The sequence below is a fragment of the Macrotis lagotis genome, chromosome X (genome assembly GCF_037893015.1).
Source record: "Macrotis lagotis isolate mMagLag1 chromosome X, bilby.v1.9.chrom.fasta, whole genome shotgun sequence".
Taxonomy (NCBI): domain Eukaryota; kingdom Metazoa; phylum Chordata; class Mammalia; order Peramelemorphia; family Peramelidae; genus Macrotis; species Macrotis lagotis.
Genome location: NC_133666.1, coordinates 627,997,698 through 628,020,297, shown reverse-complemented (window position 1 = coordinate 628,020,297; position 22,600 = coordinate 627,997,698). Strand labels below are relative to the sequence as shown.

Sequence of the window (22,600 nt, the reverse complement as noted above, 5' to 3'; positions counted from 1 at the left end):
ACTGGTGGTTAGTCAAGGCCTTCTCAGCTATCCGCCCCCCCCCCCCCCCCAGCTAGGGAGGCAAGCCCCAAATGAGCCCTTCTCCATGTGTCTCTGGGGAGCTAAGTTCAATCAGGTTCAAGCCTTTCCCACTGCATCCTTTTCTTACTTGCCTCTAAATTTGAGACCTGGGTTTTCTAATCTCAGCTTCTATTGTGAATACTAGGACTAGGCACTTCCAATTCCCTCATGTGAAAGATTAGTAATTAATGACCATAGTGGATAAAGCACGGGCCTTGGAGTCAGGAGAACCTGGGTTCAAATCCAGTCTCAGACACTTAATAAATACCTAGCTGTGAGGCCTTGGGCAAGCCACTTAACCCCATTTGTCTTGCAAAAACCTAAAAAAAAAAGTAATTAATGACCCTCAAAACTCCCTTTGGTGGAAAGCAGTTTATGACTAAGGAATAGATGGAGAACATCACTAAAAACAAACTAGAAGATTTTGATTACATTAAATTAAAAAGCTTTTGCACAGACAAAACAACTGTAAGCACAGGCCCTGGAGTCAGGAGTACCTGGGTTCAAATCTGGTCTCAGACACTTAATAATTACCTAGCTGTGTGGCCTTGGGCAAGCCACTTAACGCCATATGCCTTGCAAAAACCTAAAAAACAAACAAACAAACAAATAAATAAAATATACAGAGAACTGAGTCTTATTTTAAAAAAAGCCATTCCCCAATTGACAAATGGTCAAAGGATATGCAAAGGCAATTGACAGATGAAGAGATCAAAGCAATCCAGTCATATGAAAAATGGCTCTAAATCATTACTTATTAGAGAAAAGCAAATTAAAGTTTCTTCGAGGTACCACCTCAGCCTCTCAGACCAATATGACCAGAAAAGATAATGATCATTGTTGGAAGGACTGTGGGAAATCTGGGACACTATTACATTGTTGGTGGAGCTGTGAACTCATCCAACCTTTCTGGAGAGAAATTTGAAACTATGCCCAAAGGGCAACAAAAATGTGTATACCCTTTGATCCAGCAATTCCACTACTGGGTCTATACCTTGAAGAGATGATGAAAAAGGGCAAAAACATTACTTGTACAAAAATATTCATAGCAGCCCTGTTTGTGGTGACTAAGAATTGGAAATCAAGTAAATGTCCTTCAATTGGGGAATGGCTTAGCAAATTGTGGCATATGTATGGAACACTATTGTTCTATTAGAAACCAGGAGGGACAGGAATTCAGGGAAGCCTGGAGGGATTTGCATGAACTGATACTGAGCACTGAGCGAGATGAAAACCAGAAAAACACTGTTCACCCTAATAGCAACATGGGGGCGATGATCAACCTTGATGGACTTGCTCATTCCATCAGTGCAACAATCAGGGACAATTTGGGGCTGTCTGCCATGGAAAATACTATCTGTATCCAGAGAAACAACTGTGGAGTTTGAATAAAGACCAAGGACTATTTCCTTAAATTTAGGGGAAAAAAAGCTTATATCTTATTGTCTGATCTTGCTATCCTTAAGGATATGATTTCTCTCATCACACTCAATTTGAATCAAAGTATACCATGGAAACAATGTAAAGACTGGCAAATTGTCTTCTGTTGGGGGGTGGGGGAGGGAAGTAAGATTAGGGGGAAAATTGTAAAACTTAAAATAAATAAAATCTTTAATAAAAAAATGCTAACTAAACTTTTATAAGAAAATATTTTCCCCTTTCCGCGCTGCCCAGAAGAGGGATACATACGGCGTTGTTCAGCATTTCAGTCATAACTTTCAAGGGAAACTTTCACAATGTCCAGAGCCCTGGATGTCTTGCAGATGAAGGAGGAGGATGTCCTCAAATTCCTCGCTGCAGGCACCCATGAGTGGCACCAATTTGGACTTCCAGATAGAACAGTATATCTACAAAAGGAAGAGTGATGGCATCTATATCATTAATTTGAAGAGAACTTGGGAAAAGCTTCTGCTGGCAGCTCGTGCCATTGTTGCCATTAAAAATCCAGCTGATGTTAGTGTCATCTCATCCAGGAACACTGGCCAGAGAGCTGTTCTGAAATTTGCTGCTGCCACTGGCACCACACCTATTGCTGGACGATTCACCCTGGGCACCTTCACTAACCGGATCCAGGCAGCTTTCAGGGAGCCTCGCCTCTTGGTGGTCACTGATCCTCGTGCAGATCATCAGCCTTTGACTGAAGCATCATATGTTAACTTTCCAACCATTGCACTGCGCAACACAGACTCCTCACTTCGCTATGTGGACATTGCCATTCCATGTAACAACAAGGGAGCTCACTCAGTGGGTCTGATGTGGTGGATGCTGGCCCAAGAAGTCCTGCGGCTGCATGGTACCATCTCCCATGAGCACCCATGGGAGGTCATGCCTGATCTTTACTTCTACAGAGATCCAGAGGAGATTGAAAAGGAAGAGCCTGTCGCAGCTGAGAAGGCAGTGACAAAGGAGGAATTTCAGGGTGAATGGACTGCACCTGCCCCAGAATTCACTGCTGCTCAGCCAGAGGTGGATGATTGGTCTGAGGGTGTCCAGGTGCCATATGTGCCCATTCAGCAGTTCCCTACTGAAGATTGGAGTGCTCAGCCAGCTACTGAGGACTGGTCTGCAGCTCCTACTGCTCAGGCCACTGAATGGGTAGGAACTACCACAGAGTGGTCCTAATAGTGTTGGGAAAATGCTGATGGAAAATAAACATTCGTTTCTTAAAAAAGAAAAAAGAAAAAAAAAGAAAATACTTGCCTTTGATTTCAAAACAAATATCATTCATGTTGATATTGCACTGAAAAAAAAACTCCCTTTGGTAATGAAAATGGTCTCCACTTAGCAAAGAAGGTTAGAGGCAAAAAAATGTAAGACTCAATTCTGCCCAGGCCCAGGGACTTTGGAAAGCTAGGATGGGATCAAGTCGGGGAGGATTCCATAGTAGTGTATTATTATTATTATTATTGTTATAATTATATTATGGTGATAATCTTGAGATTTATAGAGGAGAGGAACCCTTATCATACAGAAGAGGATCCAGGTGGAGGAAGCTTTCACAGCCTGGCCCCTTTCTACCTTTGCAATCTTCTTACACTTGGCTCTGGCCTCTATGAGGTTTATCTCACACTATTTTACCTCTCCAGAGCCTTTGTCCTCCAGACCTTGGATTCTCCTCTTCCTTCATTTCTCTGACCTTCCTTCAAGATACTTCAAATCCCATCTTCCCCAAGAGGCCTTTCCCTTGCTCTCCCCACCCCCACCTCCATGACATTCCCCACTATATATATATATATATATATGTATGTATATATGTACACATATTAATATGTGTGTGTGGTTGGTACAGTCTTCCCCCATTACATTTCAAGCTCCTAAAGAGCCAGGACCATGTTTTTGCCTGTCTTTATATCCCTAGTTTTGCCCTTGTGCCCTTAAATATTGGTAACTAACTGAGGCACTAGAAAGCAACTGGATCCAGGTTCTGATTGCAGACCAAGGCTCTTTTTGTAACTAGTGCTGCCCCTATCTTCATTCTGTGCCTACAGCCCTCTCATTATACCCAGAAAAGCAGAACAAAGAATGGATTTCTCTCTATATTTAACAGTTGAGGAAACTTTAGGAAAATTGTTTGTCAAAGGTCAATGGTAAGATCAAGGCTAGGAGTCTGATTGTCTCATGGCTCATTTCCAGCCCAGGAGCCCTTATTGCCTTCTGGTCTCCTTGAGTCACTCCTTCTCTCTCGCAGTAGGTGCAAAACCTTCTTCCTCCTGCACTGTCCAATCCTTGTCTCTCCAGGTCTGGGTCTGGCCCAGCCACAGTGACATTCATCCATCGGTGAGTTTTAATTCACAACTCACAACCCACCGACAGCAATGAATGTTGATTGTGACCTTTGGTTTAGGTGGGCAATATGACCTAGGATTGGCAAGTGTGGCTCAAAGTCTGGAGACTTTGCTTCGATTCATCCAGTTAAGACAGTAGTATAGATTGACCATAGGCCTATGACATTTGAGGGGTGGAAAAAATGGTCTGAAGGTCAAAATTGAGACAAGGGACCCAGAAAATTCCAGGTAGTATATGGCCTATGGTATGAGGATCCTGCATCTTGTCAGTGTCTCTAGTCCCTCTGGTCATCAGGTCTCTGGTAGGCATCAGGTGGTAGTTTAAGGTTGCAGGGTCCACTCAACGGTCGATGGTTTGCCTTCAGCTGCTCAAACTCACCGACAGCGTTGAATGTTCCCCCAAACCTCTGGCATCTCATGGAGGCAGGCTCCTAGAAGGAAGGAAGCAGGGCTGGAGGAGGAGGTCCCAAATAACACTCCCTACTCTGTTCTCTTTCCCCATTACCCCAGACACTGGACATCATAGAAACACAGGTGGAGTTGAAGTAATGGCTAGAAGTAGAGAAACACCATGTTGTACCCCTTTGTTTCTGCTGTTCCTTCTGCCTGGAATGGCTTTTCCCTCCCTTTCTGTTCACCTCTACTCATCTTATGAAGCTCAGTTCAGGTGTGTTCATGCCTTTTTGCTACTCCCCACACATAATATTCTATCTCCTGTGCCAGGCTCAGGATTTCCCCTATATCTGGAATGCACTCTTCCTTGCCTCAGCTGTTTAGTTTTCAAGATATCATCTCCTACTTGATGCCTTTCCTGAGGCTCCCGGTTGACAAGGTTTCCCTCTAAATTGCTGGATATTGACATTTGATATATATTTATATGCAGGAGTGTATTTAATAAGCAGGCTTTCTAGAAAAAAAGTAGATATAAAATACTTTAAAATTTTTCATTATTAACATTTTTCTCTATCATTTTAAATCTAGAAAATCAACAAAAGGATCAATCAATCAAGCCCTGATTTATTGGCACTTGTCCATTTCTGAAATATAAATGCTCCCGTTGAATATTTAATAATCAGCTCCAACAGATTCCTAATTATATGAGTACATAACATAAGCTTCCTAAGGGTTAGTTTTCCTTTGTTTTGTTTTTGGGCTCTTTGTTTTATGAGCACCTGGCTTAATGCCCTTTAGGGAACAAGAGCTTTAAAAATGCCAAATATATTGGTACTCCATAGTACATGACAGAGTGGCAGGGCTCTGAGAATACAATCCAACTACAGATAGAACAGATCCTATGACCTATGGTTCTTTTTTTTTAGGTTTTTGCAAGGCAAATGGGGTTAAGTGACTTGCCAAAGGCCACACAGCTAGGTAATTATTAAGTGTCTGAGACAGGATTTGAAACCCAGGTACTTCTGACTCCAGGGCCCGTGCTTTATCCACTATGCCACCTAGCCGCCCTGACCTATGGTTCTAAAGGGGAAGTGGGACAAGTTTTTTTTTCTTTTTTGAAACAGGGATAAAAGGAAAAAAAATAGATTTTTTGATTGAAAAAGGTTTTTAAGGGAGGAAACTGGGGGTAAAGGGTAGAATGGTGCTTTATCCACTACGCCACCTAGCCGCCCCGACCTATGGTTCTAAAGGGGAAGTGGGAAAAGTTTTTTTTTTCTTTTTTGAAACGGGGATAAGGGGGAAAAATGGATTTTTTGATTGAAAAAAGTTTTTAAGGGAGGAAACTGGGGGGGGGGGAAGGGAAGAAATAGCTTGGATGAAGGAAAAAACTGATGTGGCTCTTTAAAAAACTCACAATTCAGATTTTAAAAATATACAGAAGATGGAGTCAATAGCTACTAATAAAGAATGGAGAATAGCTAAGAGGTGCAATGGATAGAGCACTGGGCTGGGAATCAGGAAGACTCATACTCCTGAATTCAAATTCAGCATGCAGCACTTACTGTGTGACCTTGGGCAAGTCACTTAACCCTGTTTGCTTCAGTTCTTTATTTATATAATGAGCAGAAAGAAATGGCAAACTAGTTCTGAATCTTTATCCAAGAAAACTCCAAAAGGAGTCATGCAGTGTTGGATACAAGAGTAAACAACACAATAGATTAGGAAACTGAGTACCAGAGAGGCAAATGGATTTGCCTAAGGTCATACAGGTAGAGTCACAGCAAGATTTGAACTCTGTTCCTATGACTCCAGAGCTCTCTCTGTGTATTGTTCTTCCAGTTTGGGGTTGATGTAACATGTTTTTATAAAGCTATCTTCTCTTCCACTACCTCTCACTATTAAGAGATAATATTGGGGTAGCTAGGTGGTGCAGTGGATTGAACACTGGGCCCTGAAGTCAGAAGGAATTCAAATCCAGTCTCAAACACTTAATAATTACCTAGCTGTGTGTGACTTTGGGCAAGTTACTTAACTCCATTACCTTGCCAAAAAAAAAAAAGAAAGATAATAATGCTCATAATTTTCTACCATTCTCCCCTGTGATTCATTATAAACAAGTTTATATTCTAAAATGGTTTTGGTCTTGGCCGCCATTTTTCTGTTTGGTGAGAAGACATATTAGACAAAGGTAGTCTTGCTTTTAAAAAAGGGGAGGGTGAATTTTTCAAGCTGTAGATTTATGAGGTTGACTTTGATTCTTGAAAAGAATTCAGAAAATTTTTTTATTAAAAGATGGTGATGGGGGCAGCTAGGTGGTACAGCGGATCAAACACCAGTCCAGGAGTCAGAAGTTCAGACTGGCCCCAGACACTTAATTATACTTAGCTGGGTGACCTTGGGCAAGCCACTTAACCCTATTGCCTTGGGGGGGGGTGTGGAGAAGATGCTGATCACTATAAACTATCACAGATTCACCAAGAGCAAGCCATGTAGGATGTGGTGGTCCCTTACAAAGTCTGCTTCTGACACCTGGTACGGAAGTGACCTGGAGGATTCTCTTTGATTTTATCCCCATCCAGCAGCAGAGCTGTGTGTGACTTTGGGCAAGTTACTTAACCCCATTACCTTGCCAAAAAAACAGAAAACAGACTGGCCCAGAAGTTGCAGAGTTAGTTCTGAGGCACATACAGGTGAAATGGACACACATGCCCCTCCTCAGTTTTGTAGGCAAGCATCTGAAGTCAGATGCAGTCTCTAGGAGGGAGTCATCAGAGAGGAGAGCCATATAGACTCAAGAGAGAGCTAACCTTGAAAACTCCAGGTTGAGCAATAGAGAGGAGAAACCTTGGACACCTGTTCTTTACAGGCACATTTCACACTCAGTTTACTCAAAGGGCAAGCTCATTCCTTCTTGTAAACAGACACAGTGTGCTGGGAGGGGAGAAGAACCCTAGCATTAAATAGTATATACATACATACATATATATATATATATATATATATATATATATATATATATATAGATATATATATAGATATAGATATAGATATATATACATATATATACATATATATACATATATATACATACACACACATGTATACACACACACACACACACACACACACACACACACACACACATTCTTTGACCTCTCTATACCAGTACTAAACCTATAAATCTAAAAGAGATCAAAGAAAGAGGAAAAGATAGTGTAAGTATAAAAATATATATTTGTATGGGCAGCTAGGTGGCGCAGTGGATAGATAACCGGCCCTGGAGTCAGGAGTACCTGAGTTCAAATCTGACCTCAGACACTTAATAATTACCTAGCTGTGTGGCCTTGGGCAAGCCACTTAATCCCATTGCCTTGCAAAAATAAAAAATAAAAAAATATATATATATATATATATATATTTGTAGCTGCTCTTTTTGTGGTGGCAAAACCAAAAAATGATGAGGATATCTACTGATTAGAGAATGACTGAACAAATTATAGTATATAAATGAAATGGAATATTTTTGGATAGTAAAAATCCTGGGGAGTCTTGAATAGACATGTAGTATAAAGAGAACAAAACCAGGAAAAACAACTTATTCTTTAACATCTTTAACATGTAAAGACAAACAATTTTGAAAGACTTAAGAATCCTGATCAATGCAATGATCAATCATGATTATAGAGGACTGATGATTAATAAAGCTGCCCCACTTCATGACAGAAGTGATGGAATAATAGGCAAAATGTGATATACATTTTTCACCATGTTCAATTTGGGAATTTATTTTTACCTAACTATACTTGTTACAAGGGTTTTGTTTTTCTTTTATTTTTCCACTGGTGTGAGGGGTAGGAGAGAGAACAAATAAATGACTGATAATTGAAGAGCTAATTTTATCTGCTCGATGACTGTTTAAGGAAAACACAACAATGGGGACTGTGAGCTCCTGTATTAAAAGTGGGTTCTTGGGGCAGCTAGGTGGCATAGTGGATAAAGCACTGGCCTTGTCTTCAGGAGTACCTGGGTTCAAATCCGGTCTCAGACACTAATTACCTAGCTGTGTGGCCTTGGGCAAGCCACTTAACCCCATTTGCCTTGCAAAAACCTAAAAAAAAAAAAAAAAAAAAAAGGGTTCTTGCAGGGAATCCTCACCTACCAGTGCCAGTGCAAACTGAAGGACAAAATACAAATTTGCCCTCAGTTCTACTTCTGAAGTGACAGAGGCAGAGTGGCTGAAACAGGAGTCCCAAGAGTCTCGATTTTTGAGAGCAACGATCAACTTTACCCTGGCTGCTGGCATTTCCACTGTAAGATTCTTGTCTAGTGACTAGCAAGTGAACAAAGTAGCAAAAGAGCTAAATCATATCAATCTTAACATTCTTGTTAGACATAAAATCAGAAAAAGGAAGCTGAGTTAAATGGAAGGCTATCTCATAAGTACCCCATGGAGGGGTCACAAAGAAAGTTGTGGGGGGGGACAGTTAGGTGGCACTGACTCTGGAGTCAGGAGTATCTGAGTTCAAATCCAGTCTCAGATATTTAATAATTACCCAGCTGTGTGATCTTGGACACATCACTTAATCCTATTACCTTGGAAAAAAAAAAAAGATAGTTGTGGTAATTGATTTTACCAGATGCCCAAAAGCAACCAAATCACTCATTTCCCAGAATATTTGGTCATCTTATATTTCAGTCTTCATGGGAAGTACTTGTAAATGACTCTTTATACAGATGAATTACATCTTATCAGTAAACTTAGGTTGCAGAGAATGAAAAGGTAGAAAAAATTTTACAACAAAACTCTAAATTAAAATTCATATACACTTGAATATTTGGTGACTTCAATGCAATGACAAGAATAGATGGGAATGGAGAGAATTATATTAGAAAACATGGTTCAAGAATAAAGAAAGAGAGAAATTCAAGACATGTAGACTGCACAGAAACCTCAAGTCTCTATTTCATGAATACTTTCACAACAGAAAGAGTAGTTAGGTAGGCATTGCATATGGAGATCACCAAGTAACAATTTTATTTATTTATTTTTGAGGCATTCAGGGTTAAGTGACTTGTCGAGGGTCACACAGCCATTAAGTGCCTAAGCCTGGATTTGAAGTAGGGTCCTCCTGACTCCAGGACCAATGTTTTGTCCACTGGATCACCTAACTATGCTATAATTTTAAAAAATGAAGTTAATTACATTTTAAGAGATAATAAAGGGCTTAGTATTGCTATGAAGTCATTCCTGAATCAGTTCTCTGAACAGTCAGACTACCAGCTTTTAAAGTAATGATCTGAATTAGTAGAAAGCCTTAAGAAAGAAAAATGAGAAAAAAATATGGCATGTAACTGAAAGATTTAAATTCCTGGCCTATTTTTAAAAAGGAGTAGAAATGAAAAATGAGTAATGAGTAATGAACAATAAATTTGTCATCAGACACCAATATAATAATTTTATACAGAAGTTATGGCTGGCTTACTAGCCAAGGAGAGAGGAGAGGAGAGAGAGAGAAAGATTAGAAAATCTTGATAGATGCTTATGAGCATTATCACCCCATAAAGCAGGGATAAATAGAGGGGGGGAACTCTAATTTAAAAGAAAGCTTGGTAAGAGACCCAACTAAACAAAGTCATCACACGAGTGTCTAAGGACTAAAATGGAAATGGCATTAAAAAGAAGAAAAATGGAAAAAATCTGCAAAGTCTCCTAGAATGACATTTTGTAACAAACACCATCAAGGCCAATGCAACCAACCACATTTGGATTCTTACATCATTGTCCTAGATTTATTTCTACAAGAGGGAGAATAACACTAAAGAGAACAAAGAGAAAAAAGTAGTTTGATTAGAGAACTGACTGAAAAAAATACAGATAATAAAAGTGTCCATTCTAATTAATTATGGGGCACAAAAACATTGATTAATGAAGTAAAATACTACCTTAAGGGACCTTAATTAGCATTCCATCCACACATCAAATTCAATCAAGATTCCTTGAAAGATGTAAGAACAGGGATAGTCTTGTTTAATGACTAAATGACCAGATCATAAATATCACATTAAGAATAAAACAGAAAAATGTAGCTCACCAAAAATGTTAGTCACCAAGTTTGAGATTGAGCACAGAATCCAAATTGAATAAGTCTCCCTGTAATTGAGAGACCCTCCTTTTGGTGGATGACATTGTGCTAATTCACACTGAAGTCCCTGAATGTTGCAAAGCCTCTTGGTAGAGAGAGAAGAGTTTGGCTTGACAATCCACATAAGAAAATCAAATGATTAAAGATTAACTAATACTCAGATTTTAATGTGCAGTTTAAATGTGTGTGAATTTATAGATATATCTATATTTCATCATGTGTATAAAAATCTCACCACTGTGTATATCTAGATATTCATATATGGCTTATCACTATCTATATATGTTGTGTTTATACAAATTTATACACATACATACACAAGAGTTTGGGAAAAATTGAAAATGATTTTCACAAAGAACATTAGCGGTCATACCCTGAGCAAGCTGTGATATATAACAAAATGAGGAATTTTGAAGAACAGGACTAAAAAATGTCATGAAGGAACTCCATGATTGAAAAAGAAGGGGGTGGGAATGATGGGCTAGTCTCATGATGGATGGACAATTCAAGTATGGACAGGTATCCTTCCAATGTTAGAAGCCAGAAAGGACTAAGGTGGGGTGGGTGGAAGCCCTGGAGAGAAGGCAGGCAAGCACTGAACTGTGATTTTTCAGCTTTGGAGGGAGGGGGACACTCAAATTGATGAGAACTTAGATCCATTTCTACAATCTAAATAATTAGATTAGGAGAGTCATAGAAATATGTAATTAGATTTCAAAAGACATTTTGTAGTTTGTCAATAAATCCTTGTGAAAAAAAATGTAAAGACATAGTCTAGTAGTATTGGAGAAATTGGATGAAAACTGTGATAATGGACTTAATGGAGGATTACTGATAAACCCCAAAGATCCCAGAGATTATTTGGTCCTAGAGTTCTTTTTTTTTTCCTTTTTTTGGTTTTGCCCAAGGTTACACAGTTAGGTAATTAAATGTCTGAGTCTGGATTTGAACTCAGGTCCTCCTGACTCCAGGGTTAAAGTTCTATCCTCTGCAGCCCGGGTCCAAGAGTTCTTAATCATTTTTTGTGTCAAAGGGTGCAGTCTGATAAAATCTGTAAACTTAGATGAATAAAATAAACACATAGAATTACAAAAGGAAACCAATGAAATTCAAATAGTTGTCAAAGCAGTTTTTAAAAGATCAGAGCCCAGGTTAAGAAACCCTGCTTTTGGCACAGTGGGTAAAGCACCGGCCCTGGAGTCAGGAGTACCTGGGTTCAAATCTGGCCTCAGACACTTAATAATTACCCAGCTGTGTGACCTTGGACAAGCCACTTAACTCCATTTGCCTTGCAAAAACCTAAAAAAAACAAAACAAAACAAAAAAAAAACCCCTGCTTTAATTTGCTTTTCTTGTTTTACAAATGAAGACTTTCTTAGGGAGAAGAGTTTCGTCCAAGGTCAAATGAAGAAAGCCACAGATTTCAGTATTGAATCCAGTTCTCACACTCTGAATCCAGAGAAGCCAGAGAATCTGATGCAGTGGAAAGAGGGCTGGTTTTGAAGTGCAATCAAATCAAGCCTCTGACACTAACTGTGACTTCTTTACAACTCAGTTTATCATCTGTAAAATACATAGCATTACATAGCCTTTATTAAGGCTCCTTCCAGTTCAATCTATTATCTATCCTAGGTATAGTAGTAAAATTTTTGGACTACATTAATAGAAGCAGTCCAAAATGATGAAGAAAGAAGTCCTTTTGTATTTGACCATTTTTGTTTTTGTTTAGATCATGTACAATTCTTCATGATCTCATTTAGGGCTTGGTTGGTAAAGCTACTGGTGCAGTTTGCCATTTCCTTCTCTAGTTTATTTTACAGATGAGGAAATTAAAGCAAACAGGACCTTTCCATGTCATCCAGCTAGTATCTGAGTCAGATTTGAACTGAAGAAGATGTGTCTTCCTGACTTCAGGTCCATCACACTGTGTCACCTAGCTGTCCATATTCAGCCTTGATCAGACCCTGTCTGGACTACTGTATCCAGGTCTAGGTATGATACTTCAGAAAGTACCAAAAAGAAGGGTGGTCAGGAGAGAGGAACCAAAATAGTAAGGGGCCTGGGAACTGTGCCACATGGAGTCCAGTTGTGAATGCTCTGCAAGGAAAAGGGAAATTTTAGGGTAGATATCATGGCTATCCTCAATAGCTGAAGGTCCGTCATATGAAAAAAGGGATCAGATTTGTTATATTTGTCCCTGGAGGACTAAATTAAGTGGGAAGTTGCAGAAAGGCAAATTTAGCTCCCAGAAAAACTGGGAACAATAAGAGTTGCTTAAAAGTGGAATGGCCTACCTTGGCAAGTAGTGAGTAATTCTTCACTAATGGTCTTCAAGCAGAGGCTGATAACCTTTTGTCCAAAATTCCTGCTTAGATAGAGGATGGAACTGATTAACCTCTGAGGTCCTTTCCAGCTCTGAAATTCTGCACTTCTAATTCCTGTAGAAGAGTGAGAAGAATAGAATAAAAGAGTTCCAAAAGTTCTCTTCTAAGAAGCTTCCTCTGATTAGCTCTCACCAAATTTCTCTGAGCTTTTAGAGGACTTACTGATTCTACCACTCATATTTTAGCACACTTTCACATACTGCCTCGAAGAGTGAACTTATTCAGACTAAAAGATCATGTTACATAGGTCTCTGAATTTCCTTAAGAATCTAAGTGTGGGGCAGCTAGGTGGCACAGTGCATAAAGCACCAGCCCTGGAGTCCGGAGTACCTGGGTTCAAATCCGGTCTCAGACACTTAATAGTTACCTAGCTGTGTGGCCTTGGGCAAGCCACTTAACCCCATTTGCCTTGCAAAAACCTAAAAAAAAGAATCTAAGTGCTGAGCACTCAGTAGATGCTCTGTAAGTATTGGTAAAACTAAATTGAAGTCTTAACTCTGGCTAGATTAACTAGATATCACCCCATGCCGTAAGGGGGCAGCCGAAGCCTGGGACAATTTGATCTTCTGAAGCCTTTGTTTAGCAGCTGCATTACAATTCTCAGACACCCAGGCTTTGGAGGGGAAAGGAGAATGACTAGTTCCCACCGTGCCAGTTAGTTATCTGTAGCCACAGGCTGGGAGACAAGTCATCTCTTGCTACAGACAAATTCCAGGGCCCAATTTAAGGGGCTGCTTTATTTTAGTTAACTTTGGGCACTTTACCTCTTAGTAGGTCATTTCCTCATGTGTAAAATGAGTTGGATAAAAATATCTCTGACATTCCTTCCAATTCTACTAGTTCCATGATAACAAATTTCTTAAAAGGCCCTGAATAATCTGGCCCCATCCCAACCAACCCATCTCTCTACACATATCCAGACTATGTTCCCTTTTCACCCACTGTGAGACTTTACTCCTTCTCTCCAAATTCTTTCTTTTCTTAACTCAATCTCAGTCTCCAAAGAAAGTGACCAATCCAATCGCTACTGGTTTACATGATCATAGATTCAGAGCCGTGAGGGTCCTCCACATTCATCTAACCTAACAGTCTACTTTTACAAATGAGGAAACGAAGGCTCAATCAGCTTACAAGATTTGTAACCTGGTCCTTTAATAACCACATCATTGCTCTTCCTACATTAACAGGTTGTCCCTACTTCTCTGTACTCTTCTAGTATTTTCCCTTTTCTTTCCGTGACCATTTCATGTACTTGTCTTCTCAATTAGAATAAGGTCAAAATTCAGAAACCACAACTTACATTTTTCTTAGCTTCTCCCCACAGGACTTAGAATTAGGGGCAGGTAGCAGACAAAAAAAAAAAAATACGTGTTGATTCAGTGTTGAGGAGGGCCTATCCTGGAGTAGAGAGAAAAGAATTTCAGATTGGAATAATCAGGGACTCCAGTGTCTTTGGAGTGAGGACTCATTCCAGATTGATTCTAACCTTTAGGAGGTTCCCTAGAACTTTGACTGAAGGGAATCTGCCCCACCTTCAGGAGGCAGAATTGTGTAATGGGAAGGGAACTGAACTTGAAAGCAGAGGGAGATCTTGGGTTTAAATCTGCCTATATGACTAGGAAAAATTCCACACCTTCTGGCCTTGTTTTTCTTATTTGCTTCAATAATATATGAGTAATATCTACCTCCCATAATGATGAGGTTCAAAAGAGATAATGCAGACTTAGCAATCAACCAGCAAGTGTTTATTATGTAACCTCTAAGATTAGAGATAACATCAGAGATCCAAAGACAAAAGTGAAAAAGCCCCTGCCCTCAGATGAGTTTACAATCTAATGGACCTTAAAGCAATGAAAATCTTCAAGGTCCTGCTAAAAGTCAATTATGATCTTGGCCTGGCCTGGAGTGGGGGAATAGAATACAAAGAGCAAAGCCTAACCTGTTTTAACTTACTTGGTCCCCTTGATCCAATGCTTCACCTTCTGGAAGTAAGAGTTTGTACAGAGCTGTCAAATGAGAACAATGAGAGTTGAATTGAAACTTAGAGCAATAATAATTCATTTCAAAAGTGTTAGCTGGTTTACAGGTATTTCTTTGAATAAGAACAATAAGGCTGATAGCTATTTTTTTTAAGTTTAATCATTTTGTCAGTGTGTAGAATCCCACCTGGACCCTCTTTCCAAAGAGTTAGAGTTAGATGCTTAGGGCCCTGAAAAAAAGGGACAACTTTCCAAATCATTTTCACATAGCTAATGTATCAGAGGTAGCCATCTTTTTAATCCAATTATTAATTGAATTAAACCTGTAAACAAACTGACACCTACACAAGGATTTTTGTTTTTGTTTTTGCAAGACAGTGGGGTTAAGTGACCTATCCAAGGTCACATGCTAGGTAATTATTAAATGTATGAGGCTGGATTTGAATTTAGGTCCTCCTGATTCCAGGGCCGGAACTCTATCCACTGTGTCACCTAGATGCCCCTGGATTTTTTTTTTAATGAAAAAAGTTCTGCTCAAAGAATTGCTCTATTTAGCATCACAACTTTTATAAAGATAATGAAGAGAAAATCCTTGGGACAATCCAAGGGGTAGACTTGGTTGAAGATCATCTCCCTTCTCCATTTCCTATGGGTAGATGATCTCAGAGAATAAGGAATTGGGCTCTGCTCCAGCAGCATTTCTCCTCCTATTCTCTGACTGCTTCTTGCCCAGATGGGGTTCTTCTCTGGGTTATCTTTGCATCCTGTTCACTGCCAATCCTCAATCCCTTTCTACCGGCTCACGCTGGTATTATAGCTTCCTGCCTGCACAGCTGTTGTTTTCTGTGTTTATGTGGTAGGGATCTTTTTATTTGTAGGGGGTACGGGGTTTTGTGTGACTTCACCTGTCTCTCCAGGAGCGTGGCATGAATAGATGTGGGGATTATCTGAGAGAGATGTTCTTTGCAGCACCCTTTCCTATAAGAGCTAATATTGGAAACACCTCGAACTCAGTGGGCATTTAATATGTGAATAAAGTGTTTTAGACTAAACCTTTCATTTTACCTACTGAAAAACAAAAGATCTAGAGAAATAAAGCAAATTCACAGAGTAGACAGACACGTTATCCAGAGTAGTGGTGCACCTTGGGTATCCACGTAAATGAATGGACTATGTGGTGTCTGGATGTTCCTGTGCCCCCCCCTTAGTGGGCAGAGGCAAGGGCAGAGCTGGCAGTGAGAAGGGGAAGACCCAATGGGTGTGAGATCTCTTGTTGCCATTCTGTGCTATCTACAGACTGTCTCCCATGAATGGGTGGGGAGAGGTAGTTGGACATACACATTAACCAAACAGCTCCAAGAATACTCCCGGGGCCCAGCCCTCTAATGAGTTCCCAACAGGACTGGTCCACCCTCAGGCACAGAGTGGGGGTGAGGGTTGGGAAGGGGAATGGAGAAGTCACTTTATATTTTAGGGAACCTTGAAACTAGTCTGGGCTAAGAGCTAAGTGCATGAGGAAGGAAAGACACTGGTTTTAACAGGTCTGTCCTTTCTTCCCCTAACCATGTCCTCATTTGAACTTCACAACAACCGAACAGTGTATTTTAGTTTATATATTTCAGAGGGGAAATCAAATGTTAGTCCAAAGGGATTGGCCCTATAATCTACAAATTCAATCCCAGTTGGAACCCATTTTCCCAGAGCTTTCCTCCACAGGGTGAGCTTAGGAAAACACTGAACATTGGCTGCCAGACAGGCAGATTGGAAACCTGCTGTCTGATTTCTTTTCCTAAATCCCCTCCTTCTTTCCTCAGAGGGTTCAGGTCCATTATTCCTAAAGCCTTTCAAGCTCAATCCCAAGGGCAGCTTTTAGTTTAGTATACTAGATGGTATGGGGACCCACTCTCTGTTCAAAGCTTAAAAGGACACAAGTGTCCAGGTTGGCATTGTGTAGGCCCCCTTTTTTTTGGCATAAGACCCCATTCTGTGCTCTTTCCAGGATGGAACCTGGAATTCGCCAGTTCACTTCATGGCTCTGGCCCCTAATTCTTCCCATTCTCTCTTTTCTCCTTTGCTATCTGGTCTTCACGAAGTCCACCAATTTAGAATGGTAGCATCTTATGGCAGAATTCCCTTTCCTCAGGACCCCAGAAGCAGGTAGTGAAAAGAACTCTGGATCTGGAGTTCCCTACAAAAAAAGAAAGGTTTCCCAAATTCTATGTTCTCTCTTCATTCATGGAAACTGGTCACTGACATTTTCACCATTCCTTCTCCAGAGTGCCAGGGGAAGAGAAGGGGGAGGGGGGGTCTTTAGTACTGGCCCAGACAGGATCTCTTGGCCTGAAATAGAAGAGAGGCCCTTTATCTGGATTCGGGTGGAGGAGGCCAACCTCCAGAAACTGAGCCAAGGGGAACTGCCGGGGGAGTCCCATAATGATATGGCAAAGAGATAAATGAAGGTGGGGGAGGGATGGGGAAATAGGGAAGAAGAAAGGGAAACCTTCCTGTGCACCAAGATAAGGGCTGGAATGAAGAAGGCAGGCCCTGAGCAAGGCACAGGAGGCTCCTACACCTTGGCCCTTCTACTCAAGATTGTCTTGACCCTCTGGGGAATGGGTTAAGAGAATGAGGAAGGCTGGGTAAGCCAGAGAGGTGGGGGCCCAAAAGGAAGGAGAAATGGAAGGGACAGAGGGACTGAGGAGGTGGACATTGAGGGGTCTTTTCAGACCTCCCTCTTCCCTTTTTTTTCAACTCTGGTAGGTTTGGAATATGAGGCTCCCCAAGCCAGGGACCTGCTGGGGGGTTCCTAGAAAGGCAGTTAGGGGGCATTCCCTCCCTGATCTATAATTTTCCCAAACTAGGGGGAAGGGTCTGTTGGGCTAGGGAACTGTCCCACCCCTTTTCTCACTCCACTCTGACAGTCCTATGGCCAGACCTTGTGGGCAGGCTGAAGTGGGTGGCTGAATGCCATTTCCCAAGCAGGAGGAATGAGGGGCAGGGGGGTGGTGGGGGAAGGCCTACCTTTCCCAAGCCTGCTGCTGTGCCACATGGCAAAAAAGTTCTAGGTCCATCTGTCCCCTGCAGCTGTCTGGGTCTCTGCTTGCATCTGACTATGTCCTAGTGTCTGTGGTGGGGCTGTTGGTCAGTCTCTGATTGTTCCTCTGTTCAGATTTGAAGCTCAGAATTGAATCTCTTTCCCAGAAATTTTCCTCCCCCCCCCCCCACCTGCTACAGCTTCCTGGGGCTCTGACTCTCTTCTACCCCCAAGCCAAAAAAAAAAAAAAAAAAAGAAAAATCCCTTTTGCCTTAGACTGGACAATTACAGGGAAAGGAGAAAGGGAGTAGAAGTCAATGGGGAGAATAGAAATTACTTACGAATATTCCCCCCACCACAGTCTGCTCTGAAATCTGTTATCCTGAGGCCGGCTAAAGAAGGCCCCCAATCATGGGCCCTGGGGCAGGAAGGGGGAGTGCTCCAGTGTTTTCTCATTTCAGGGGTCCAAGGGCCAGAGAGTCCAGTCGGGGTCAAAGACCAATTTGAGGTCCTGGGTGTGGGGAATGGGGGGCGGGCTGTAAGAGCTTGGAGGCCTAAGGGGGCAGCTGGTGAGGGCTTGGGATTCAGGGGTCAGAGGTGAGAGTAAGAAACATGGCTGTGCCTGAGGCCACAGATGGAACAGAGTGCACGGCAGCTCGGCCACCAAGTTGAAGAGCAAGGTGGGGGAAGGGCCTGGGAGAAAGGGCAGAGGTCAGAGGCAGACTGAGAGATTCAGGCAATAAGATGGTGTCTGGCATCTTGCTGTGAGACAGAGCAAAAGTATTTTGTGTGTGTCTGTGAAGAATTGTATTTGTGCCTGTGTCTATGTTTGTATATTGTGTGTGTGTGTGTGTAAGAGAGAGAGACTGTGCGACTGTGTGTGTGTGTGTGTGTGTGTGTGTGTGTGTGTGTGTGTGTGTACCTGTCTATGTCTGTGAGTCTAAGTATATGTGAGAGTCTGGAGGAAGACAAAGGACCCATTGTGGGGGGAGTGGCAGAGGAGGGCCAGTTTCAGGGTCGCCCCCATGTGTGTGCTCTGGGGGAGGTTTGGTGAGGAAGAGTTGTTAATGGTCCGTGGCTGTCTAGACAGAGCTGGCGGCTTCTCATTTCCTTGACACCTGCTCCTCGGTTGGGCTCTCAGGTTACCAGCAGCCCCTGCCAGGCCCCAGCCCACTCCCACTATCTGCCTCCCCCTCCAGCCTTTCATCCCTCTGAATCTCCAAAAGGAGGGGTGGTGTGGGAATGGAAGGCAAAGGAAGGTCTCATATTCAATCTCAAAGTATAGACAGACTTTGGTTCATCTTCTTTGGAAATATTCAAGGAGGGGAAGGAGAGCACCTTGGCGAGATGGGGGGATTCTTCCACAACATGGGAAAGGAGGAAAATTGAGGCTACTGGGATGCCCCTGGTTGAAAGACCATGATTTGAAAAAATAAAGAAAGCCCACCAGATACTTCTTTTTTCAACTTCCCACTCCACCCCGCCTTCTTCCTTTAAGGTTTTTTTTTTTCAGAAGTTCCTCCTGAGGGAAATTCGGTTTGAGGAGGGGGGTATCCCTCTTCTACATCCTCAGATCTTATCTGAGACACGGGAAAAGGAACTGGAGTTGTGAGAATGAGGTATCAGACCCCTTTTCCCCTGCCTGCCTCTGGAGTCTCCCAGTCCTCCACCTTGGAGGATCATCTTTGAAGTGGTTGAGGCAGGATGAGGCCTGGAGCCTAATGAGCATAAGGTCAGTGGACAGTGCGTCTAGTCTGCCCACGTCAACACATGGACATAAAGATCTATGGGTGCGTGCTCATACATGACATATCTATGTCATTATTTGCAAGTGTGTATCAGTATTTAACTGTTTATGAAGATATGTGTGTGTTGGTAAGTCATTGTGGAGATCTGTGTCCATCCCTAAATGACAGACTGTGTCTATATGTCAAAGCATGGTGGCCCCATGAGAATAGGTGACTCTATTTAGATGTGTCCATCTGGGTTTCCATGTCTATGTGACCACCACAAATGACACACATGTCACTCATAAGCCAGTGCATAGATGCCTGTGACAGCATATTTACACTTCACTGTGACTCAGTTTACCTTTCCAGTCTTGTGCCACAGGATAACCCACCACCAGTTCTATGTCCCAGCCAAAACTGGCCAACAGCTCTCTCCCTGGTCAATCCCCTCTCTTGTGTCTGTTTCTCAGTGTGTCTGTGTGTCAAGCGAGCTGAGCTAGAAGAATGAGGAAGCTAAGAGAACTGTGACAGAAAAACTAAGGAGTAGGAGTGGAGCTTGGGAAATGGGAGAGAACAGATTTCCTGCCCACCCCCACCCAAAGTGATAGAAGCTTTCTGACTGAATTAGACAGCTGGCCCCCCCAACCCCATTTTAAGATTTTTCTTGGCCAGGATAGATTATAAAAAGGCCCCTGTCTCTTTAAAAGTGCTACGTGAGCTTTGGAATAAGGGGCCATTTTTCCTTTTTATAGCAGATTTTGGAGGGCGTGTTCCTTTAAGTAAACCTCAGGGCACTATAAATACACTGCAGAGGAGCCATAATGACAGGGGAGAGAGGAGGGCCCAGCTCCTCCAGCCACCCCAGCCTTAGTCCTCCCCCACCCAACTTTCCTTTCCCAGCCCAAGGCTCCCTCCTTCCCAATCAGCCATTTCCCCAGCTTCTGTCTCCACAAGGGCTGCCCTCCATGGTCCTTGGCACTCTCTTGGCACATCTCCGAGCAGGTGTGGGTTCTTGGAGCAGCCCGCCAGGGGTCAGAGATCTGCCTAAGGGACTACCCCTCACAAAGGTTCCTGATGCCCCTTGCCCCCCAATCCTCTTGGAGATAGATGGTTACCCCAGAAGTCACTTCTGTATTGGTTTGGAAGCACAGCCCCTTGGGCCCAGCTGCTTCTTTACAGGGGAACCAAGCTGCCCCTGTTCCCAGCTTCCCTGGTTTCCAGTGCTTGGGTGACTTTGATTCAAGTTCATCGTGATCAAAGGGAAATTTCAGAAGAAACCTAGTCTGGGTGCGGGAAGGGAGCAAAATGTTTCCCCCTGACATTTCAAAACTACTGCCATCTTCGATACACTCCCCCTCCCCAATTTAGAGAATGCAAAATATGACTCCGAATAGCTCTCATGTGCCCATGGGGGAGGGGGTTCCCAAAATAGAGTATGGGGGTAAAACTGAGGCAATTCAGGCCCCTCGGTCTCTGCCCATTACTCCTTACTGCCCCTGTGGCTTGGGCCATCTCCGCTCTAGCCCTCTCTGCCTTCTCCCTTTACCCGGCCTAAAGGATCGGAGCACATCTCATAGAGCACCCACAAAACAGATTTACTGGTGCCCACAGATCAGTGCCATCTCAGAAGCTCCACCCTACGAGATTGTGCCATCTTCCTCTCTGTCTGTCCCCTTTCCCCCAAGGGCAGTCCTGCAGGAGGCAAGACCGAGCAAAGCCCTCCTCCATCCCCCTTCCAGCACCCTCCAGATACCTGTTCTTCCACCCCCACCCCCTCCCTCTGTGGCCCAGGCTTTGATTGGGTGTGGATGGGGGAAGGGTGCCTCTCTACCTGGCCTGGGGCTAACTCCGGAGTGAGCCTCCATCCCCTTCCCAAGAGCCTCCGCACAATCCCTTTCTGGGGCTCCGGGGTGGCGCAAGAGCTCGGGGAACCCCGGCGGCCAGGATGCTGAGGCTCAGCTCGGAACACTCCCCCCTCCTCTGTCCTGCTGCCCCCCGGGCCCTCTCCGGCCTCCCCTCCCCCGTCTTCCCCCCATTTCCTCTCCATCTCTGTCTCCCCTTCCCTTCTCCTTTCTCCCCATCCCCCCTGCCCCTCCTTTCCCCTTGTCTCCCCAAGAGCAACAGTCTTCAGCGGGGCTAAGAGGGCCGCGGGGGCCCCCGGTTCTGGTCTCTCTGAAAGCAGGTGTGGGTGTCGGGGTGCCCCGGGCCCCCCTGCCCCTTCGGCCTGCCCCAGGCCCCCCGGCCGCTCCCGCTCCCTCGGGTCCGCGGCCTTTGTGCCGGGGGCCCCCCGCCCCCCGGGGCCGCAGCCCCGCCGCCCCCCGCCGGCCCCGGACACTCACCTCTCCCCGCCGCGCGCCCTTCCCGGCCGGGCCGCTGCCCCTCCGGGCCCCGCGCCCCTCCCGGGCCCCGCGGCGCCGGCTCCCGGGCCGGCCTCCGCGGACTCGCGGCCTTCCCGGGCCGCGGCGGCGCCGGGGGCCGGCCCTGGCGGCGGCTCTGCGGGGCCGTGGGGCCTCGGCGAAGGTTATGTGGGGCCACGGAGCGCCCTCCCCCGCCCGGCCCCCGCCCCCCGCCTCCCGCCTCCCCTCGCCGCCGCGCTCCCTCTCCGGCTCGGGCTCCGTGACGTTCCCTCCTCCCTCCCGCCTCCCTCCCCTGCTCCCCGCCTTCTCCTGCTTCCCCTCCCCTTCCCCCCGGGATCCTCCAGCCCAGTCTGTCTGCGCGCACACACACACACACACACACATGCATGCATGCACACGCGCACACACATGCATACGCGCACGCACATGCATGCACACACACGCGCGCACACACATACACGCACACACACGGGCACACGCTGACATTTATAGAGCGGTTTCAGATTCTACAACACTCTACACATCCGATCGCATCTGCTCTTCACCAGCACCCGGGGAAGGGGGCGCCGCGGGAGTTACCCCCATTTCACAGATGAGCACAGTGACCCTTTTAGAGGTTGAGTGACTGGCCAGTGATGGTCACAAAATGAATGTCAGCCTCAGGACGGGAGCGCGGGGCTCCGATTCCAGCTCCTGCCCTCCCTTGCACGGTGACAGGCTCCTCCCATGGACACG

General features: G+C 44.0%; 1 long non-coding RNA gene across 2 annotated transcripts; it reads right to left on the bottom strand.

Annotated features, from left to right (window-relative positions):
- Nucleotides 1-3,301: 3,301 nt before the first annotated feature.
- LOC141500419 (uncharacterized) lies at nucleotides 3,302-21,954 on the bottom strand. Of its 2 annotated transcripts, none has more exons than XR_012471920.1 (5): nucleotides 21,848-21,954; nucleotides 14,719-14,771; nucleotides 14,066-14,163; nucleotides 12,676-12,819; nucleotides 3,302-4,276 (listed from the first exon to the last, which is right to left on the bottom strand). It is a non-coding gene; the product is annotated as an uncharacterized LOC141500419 (long non-coding RNA). The 2 variants fall into 2 exon arrangements; XR_012471921.1 differs by lacking the exon at nucleotides 3,302-4,276 and adding an exon at nucleotides 7,385-12,478.
- Between the last annotated feature and the right edge of the window lie 646 nt (nucleotides 21,955-22,600).